The sequence below is a fragment of the Notechis scutatus genome, chromosome Z (genome assembly GCF_049901735.1).
Source record: "Notechis scutatus isolate UNSWTSFEM ecotype Mainland chromosome Z, rNotScu1.2, whole genome shotgun sequence".
NCBI lineage: Eukaryota > Metazoa > Chordata > Lepidosauria > Squamata > Elapidae > Notechis > Notechis scutatus.
The window spans coordinates 122,052,495-122,059,994 of record NC_142025.1 but is presented as its reverse complement, the minus strand read 5'-3'; the positions used below and the strand labels follow the sequence as shown (position 1 = coordinate 122,059,994).

The window sequence follows — 7,500 nt, the reverse complement described above, 5'->3', positions numbered from 1 at the left end:
AACGTAGAATAGAACAGAATAGAAATAAGCATAGAACAGAATATAAAATAGAATGGAATAGGATATAAGAGATAACAGATAATCAGAGTTGGAAGGGACCCTGGAGGTCATCCAGTCCAACCCCATATAGAATAGAAGAATGGAATAGAGTAGAACGTAGAATAGAACAGAATAGCAATAAGCATAGAACAGAATATAAAATAGAATGGAGTAGGATATAAGAGATAAGAGATAATCAGAGTCGGAAGGGACCCTGGAGGTCATCCAGGCCAACCCCATCTCCTCCCAAGCGGGAGACCCTACACTATTTCTGACCGATTGGCAGTCCAGTCTCTTCTTCAAAGCCTCCAGGGATGAAGCTCCACACAATTTCTGACTCACAAAATAACAAGAGAGCCGGAAGGTAACCTGGAGGTCATCCAGTCCAACCCCATCTCTCCTCCCAAGCAGGGAGACCCGACACCATTTCTGACCGATTGGCAGTCCAGACTCTTCTTGAAAAGCCTCCAGGGATGAAGCTGCCACAATTTCTGACTCACAGAATAATAAGAGAGTTGGAAGGGACCCTGGAGGTCATCCAGTCCAACCCCATATAGAATAGAATAATGGAATAGAGTAGAATGTAGAATAGAACAGAATAGAAATAAGCATAGAATAGACTATAAAATAGAAGGGAATAGGATAGGATAAGAGATAACAGATAATCAGAGTCGGAAGGGACCCTGGAGGTCATCCAGTCCAACCCCGCATCTTCTCCTCCCGAAGCGGGAGACCCGACACCGTTCTGGACCGATGGGCAGTCGGGGCTCTTCCTTGAAAAGCCTCCAGGGATGAAGCTCCCACAATTTCTGACTAACAGAATAATAAAAGAGTCGGAAGGGACCCTGGAGGTCATCCAGTCCAACCCCATATAGAATAGAATAATGGCATAGAGTAGAACGTAGAATAGAACAGAATAGCAATAAGCATAGAATAGACTATAAAAGACAATGGAATAGCATATAAGAGATAAGAGATAATCAGAGTCGGAAGGGACCCTGGAGGTCATCCAGTCCAACCCCGCATCTCCTCCTCCCAAAGAGGGGAGACCCGACACCGTTTCGGACCTATGGGCAGTCGGGGCTCTTTCTTGAAAAGCCTCCAGGGATGAAGCTCCCATACACAATTTCTGACTCACAAAAGAACAAAGAGAGCCAGAAGAGACCCTGGAGGTCATCCAGTCCAACCCCCCTCCTCCCAAAGCAGAGACTCTACATCATTAAAGAAAGGAAGGAAGGAAGGAAGGAAGGAAGGAAGGAAGGAAGGAAGGAAGGAAGGAAGGAACAGATTAACAGAGGTGGAAGGGACCTTGGAGGTCATCCAGTCCAACCCCTTCTCCTCCCAACCCTTTTGGACAGAGGGGCAGTCCGGACTCTTCTTGAGAGACTCCAGGGATGAAGCTCCCACAATTTCTGAGTAACAGAATCATAACAGAGTTGGGACCCCGGGAGGTCATCCAGTCCAACCCCCGCATCTCCTCCTCCCAAAGCGGGGAGACCCGACACCGTTTACGGACCGATGGGCAGTCGGGCTCTTCCTTGAAAAAGTCTTCCAGGGATGAAGCTCCCACACACAATTTCTGACTCACAAAAGAACAAAGAGAGCCGGAAGGACCCTGGAGGTCATCCAGTCCAACCCCATATAGAATAGAATAATGGAATAGAGTAGAACGTAGAATAGAACAGAATAGCAATAAGCATGGAATAGACTATAAAAGACAATGGAATAGGATATAAGAGATAACAGATAATCAGAGTCGGAAGGGACCCTGGAGGTCATCCAGTCCAACCCCCGCATCTTCTCCTCCCAAAGAGGGGAGACCCGACACCGTTTACGGACCGATGGGCAGTCGGGGCTCTTCCTTGAAAAGCCTCCAGGGATGAAGCTCCCACAATTTCTGACTAACAGAATAATAAAAGAGTTGGAAGGGAACCTGGAGGTCATCCAGTCCAACCCCATATAGAACAGAATAATGGAATAGAGTAGAACGTAGAATAGAACAGAATAGCAATAAGCATAGAATAGACTATAAAATAGAATGGAATAGTATATAAGAGATAAGAGATAATCAGAGTCGGAAGGGACCCTGGAGGTCATCCAGTCCAACCCCGCATCTCCTCCTCCCAAAGCGGGAGACCCGACACCGTTTCGGACCGATGGGCAGTCCGGGCTCTTCCCTGAAAAGCCTCCAGGGATGAAGCTCCACACACAATTTCTGACTCACAAAAGAACAAAGAGAGCCGGAAGGGACCTTGGAGGTCATCCAGTCCAACCCCCTCCTCCCAAAGCGGAGACTCTACATCATTAAAGGAAGGAAGGAAGGAAGGAAGGAAGGAAGGAAGGAGGGAAGGAAGGAAGGAAGGAAGGAAGGAAGGAGAGAACAGATTAACAGAGGTGGAAGGGACCTTGGAGGTCATCCAGTCCAACCCCCATCTCCTCCCAACCCTTTTGGACAGAGGGGCAGTCTGGATTCTTCTTGAGAGACTCCAGGGATGAAGCTCCCACAATTTCTGAGTAACAGAAACATAACAGAGTCGGGACCCTGGAGGTCATCCAGTCCAACCCCCGCATCTCCTCCTCCCAAAGCGGGGAGACCCGACACCGTTTACGGACCGATGGGCAGTCCGGGCTCTTTCTTGAAAAGCCTCCAGGATGAAGCTCCACACAATTTCTGACTAACAGAATAATAAAAGAGTCGGAAGGGACCCTGGAGGTCATCCAGTCCAACCCCATATAGAATAGAAGAATGGAATAGAGTAGAACGTAGAATAGAACAGAATAGCAATAAGCATAGAATAGACTATAAAATAGAATGGAGTAGGATATAAGAGATAACAGATAATCAGAGTGGGAAGGGACCCTGGAGGTCATCCAGTCCAACCCCCATCTCCTCCCAAGCGGGGCACCCTACACTATTTCTGACCGATTGGCAGTCCAGTCTCTTCTTCAAAGCCTCCAGGGATGAAGCTCCACACAATTTCTGACTCACAAAATAACAAGAGAGCCGGAAGGTAACCTGGAGGTCATCCAGTCCAACCCCCCTTCTCCCAAACAGGACACACTACACATTTTTTTCTGACAGATGGGCAGTCCAGTCTCTTCTTCAAAGCCTCCAGGGATGAAGCTCCCACAATTTCTCTAATAACAGAATCATAAAAGAGTTGGAAGGGATCCTGGAGGTCATCCAGTCCAACCCCCCACCTCTCCTCCCAAGCAGGGAGACCCGACACCATTTCTGACCGATTGGCAGTCCAGACTCTTCTTGAAAAGCCTCCAGGGATGAAGCTGCCACAATTTCTGACTAACAGAATAATAAGAGAGTCGGAAGGGACCCTGGAGGTCATCCAGTCCAACCCCCTATAGAATAGAATAATGGAATAGAGTAGAACGTAGAATAGAACAGAATAGAAATAAGCATAGAATAGACTATAAAATAGAATGGAATAGGATAAGAGATAACAGATAATCAGAGTCGGAAGGGACCCTGGAGGTCATCCAGTCCAACCCCCTATAGAATAGAATAATGGAATAGAGTAGAATGTAGAATAGAACAGAATAGAAATAAGCATAGAATAGAATATAAAATAGAATGGAATAGGATAGGATAAGAGATAACAGATAATCAGAGTTGGAAGGGACCTTGTAGGTCATCCAGTCCAACCCCTCCTCCCAAAGCGGAGACTCTACATCATGGAAGGAAGGAAGGAAGGAAGGAAGGAAGGAAGGAAGGAAGGAAGGAAGAAGAGAACAGATTAACAGAGGTGGAAGGGACCCTGGAGGTCATCCAATCCAACCCTCATGCCCAAGCAGGACATCCCACACCCTTTTGGACTCAGGGGCAGTCCAGACTCTTCTTGAGAGATTCCAGGGATGAAGCTCCCACAATTTCTCTAATAACAGAATCATAAAAGTCGGAAGGTACCCTGGAGGTCATCCAGTCCAACCCCCCATCTCCTCCCAAGCAGGGAGACCTGACACCATTCCTGACAAAATGGCAGTCCAGGCTCTTTCTTGAAAAGCCTCCAGGGATGAAGCTCCCACAATTTCTGACTCACAAAATAACAAAGAGAGCCGGAAGGGACCCTGGAGGTCATCCAGTCCAACCCCATATAGAATAGAATAATGGCATAGAGTAGAATGGAGAATAGAACAGAGTAGAAATAAGCATAGAATAGACTATAAAAGAGAATGGAATAGGATATAAGAGATAACAGATAATCAGAGTTGGAAGGGACCCTGGAGGTCATCCAGTCCAACCCCATACAGAATAGAATAATGGCATAGAGTAGAACGGAGAATAGAACAGAGTAGAAATAAGCATAGAATAGACTATAAAAGAGAACGGAATAGGATATAAGAGATAACAGATAATCAGAGTTGGAAGGGACCCTGGAGGTCATCCAGTCCAACCCCATATAGAATAGAATAATGGCATAGAGTAGAATGGAGACTAGAACAGAGTAGAAATAAGCATAGAATAGAATATAAAATAGAATGGAATGGAATAGGATAAGAGATAACAGATAATCAGAGTTGGAAGGGACCCTGGAGGTCATCCAGTCCAACCCCATATAGAATAGTATAATGGAATAGAGTAGAACGGAGAATAGAACAGAGTAGAAATAAGCATAGAATAGACTATAAAAGAGAATGGAATAGGATATAAGAGATAACAGATAATCAGAGTTGGAAGGGACCCTGGAGGTCATCCAGTCCAACCCCATACAGAATAGAATAATGGAATAGAGTAGAACGTAGAATAGAACAGAATAGAAATAAGCATAGAATAGACTATAAAAGAGAATGGAATAGGATATAAGAGATAACAGATAATCAGAGTTGGAAAGGGACCCTGGAGGTCATCCAGTCCAACCCCATACAGAATAGAATAATGGAATAGAGTAGAACGGAGAATAGAACAGAATAGAAATAAGCATAGAATAGAATATAAAATAGAAGGGAATGGAATAGGATGAGGGAGGGAGGAAAGGGAGAGAAAGAGGGAGAAAGGGAGGAAAGGGAGAGAAAGAGGGAGGAAGGGAGGAGAGGGAGAGAAAGAGGGAGAAAGGGAGGAAAGGGAGAGAAAGAGGGAGGAAGGGAGGAGAGGGAGGGAAAGAGGGAGGGAAGAAAGGGAGAGAAAGAGGGAGGGAGGGAGAAAGGGAGAGAAAGAGGGAGAAAGGGAGGAAAGGGAGAGAAAGAGGGAGGAAGGGAGGAAAGGGAGAGAAAGAGGAGGAAGGAGGAAAGGGAGGGAAAGAGGGAGGGAAGAAAGGGAGAGAAAGAGGGAGGGAGGGAAGGGAGAGAGAAGAGGGAGGGAGGGAAGGAAGGGAGAGATAGAAAGGGAGAGAAAGAGGGAGGGAGGGAAGGGAGAGAAAGAGGGAGGGAGGGAAGGGAGAGAAAGAGGAGGGAAGAAAGGGAGAGAAAGAGGGAGGGAGGGAAGGGAGAGAAAGAGGGAGGGGAAGGAGAGAAAGAGGGAGGGAGGGAGGAGAGAAAGAGGGAGGGAAGAAAGGGAGAGAAAGAGGGAGGGAGGAAGGAGAGAAAGAGGGAGGGAGGGAAGGAAGGGAGAGATAGAAAGGGAGAGAAAGAGGGAGGGAGGGAAGGGAGAGAAAGGGAGGGAAGAAAGGGAGAGAAAGAGGGAGGGAGGGAAGGGAGAGAAAGAGGAGGGAGGGAAGGAAGGAGAGATAGAAAGGGAGAGAAAGAGGGAGGGAGGGAAGGGAGAGAAAGAGGGAGGGAGGGAAGGGAGAGAAAGAGGGGGAGGGAAGGGAGAGAAAGAGGGAGGGAGGGAAGGAAGGGAGAGATAGAAAGGGAGAGAAAGAGGGAGGGAGGGAAGGAAGGGAGAGATAGAAAGGGAAAGAAAGAGGGAGAGAGAGAAAGAGGGAGGAAGGGAGGATTCCAATCCTTCCAACCCTGCCCCAAACACGCCCCTTGTTCTACCTAAGCCCCCTCCCCAAGGGGCTGCCAACCCATTAAGACCCCCTTCCCTGCCTCCCCCGACCCCCCGCAAAGCCTTCTACAAGGACTTGAACCCAGAGCCAGGCTGCTGGAGAACGGCCCCCTTCTGTTCAAAGAGTTGGACCCCTCCTCTCTCTTGGGGAACGTCCACCAAGGCCTGGCGCTTCTGGCAGGGGAGGGGTGCCTTCTGGGGGAGGGGAGGCCCACCCCCAATCCCCTAGAGAGCAACCAGTGGAGGGGAAGCCAAGGGCCCCCTCCCTCCCCTCCCTCCTTGGGCTCTCCTTCCCCCCTCTCCCCCACTGGCTGGGCTGATGACACTTCACCTCTGGATAGTTGGCATTCCTGGGGCTTTCAGCCTGGCCCCCCTCCCCGCCTGCTTGTGGGTGGGTGGGTGGGAAGAAGAGAGAGAGAGAGAGGAAGAGAGAGAGAATGAGAAAGCACGAGAGGGAGGGGAGGAAGAGAGAGAGAGGAAGAGAGAGGAAGAGAGAGAGAGAAAGCATGAGAGGGAGAGAGAGAGTGGGAGAGGGGGAGGAAGAGAGAGAGAGGGGGGGAGGAAGAGAGAGAGAGAGAGAGAGAAGAGAGAGAGAAAGCATGAGAGGGAGAGGGAGAGTAGGAGAGGGGGAGGAAGAGAGAGAGAGAGAGAGAGGAGGAGGAAGAGAGAGAGAGAGGAAGAGAGAGGAAGAGAGAGAGAGAAAGCATGAGAGGGAGAGGGAGAGTAGGAGAGAGGGAGGAAGAGAGAGAGATAGAGAGAGAGACTGAGAGAGAGGAAGAGAGAGAGAGTGAGTGAGAAAGCATGAGAGGGAGAGGGAGAGTAGGAGAGAGGAGGAAGAGAGAGAGAGAGGAAGAGAGAGGAAGAGAGAGAGAAAGCATGAGAGGAGAGGGAGAGTAGGAGAGAGGGAGGAAGAGAGAGAGATAGAGAGAGAGAGAGACTGAGAGAGGGAAGAGAGAGTGAGTGAGAAAGCATGAGAGGGAGAGGAGAGAGAGTGGGAGAGAGGAGGAAGAGAGAGAGAGAGAGGAAGAGAGAGAGAGAGAGTGAGAAAACACTGGAGGGAGAGGGAGGGAGGGGGAGGAGAGAGAGAGAGAGAAGAGAGAGAGAGAGAGAGTGAGAAAACACTGGAGGGAGAGGGAGGAGGGGGAGGAAGAGAGAGAGGGAGGAAGAGAGAGAGATAGAGAGGGTGAGGAAGAGAGGGAGAGAGAGAGGAAGAGAAACAGAGGGAGAGAGGGGGGAGAGAGAGAGAGAGGAAGAGAGGAAGAGAGATAGAGAGGGAGGAAGAGAAACAGAGGGAGAGGGAGGGAAGAGAGAGAGGGGGGAGAGAGACCGAGAGGGAGAAGAAGAGAAAATGAGGAAGAGAGGAGGGGAGAGAGAGAGAGGAAGAGGAAGAGAGGAGAGAGAGAGGGAGGAAGAGAAACAGAGGGAGAGGGAGGGAGAGGAAGAGAGAGAGAGAGGAAGAGAGAAACAGAGGGGGAGAAAGGGCGGAGAGAGAGAGGCCAAGAACAGCTGAAGAGCTGGGG

The 7,500-nt window shown here is 49.0% G+C and overlaps 1 protein-coding gene across 1 annotated transcript in view; it reads right to left on the bottom strand.

The window, feature by feature from the left end:
* EPHB4 (EPH receptor B4) overlaps positions 1-7,500 on the bottom strand; it is a 50,172-nt gene that overhangs the window by 41,341 nt on the left and 1,331 nt on the right.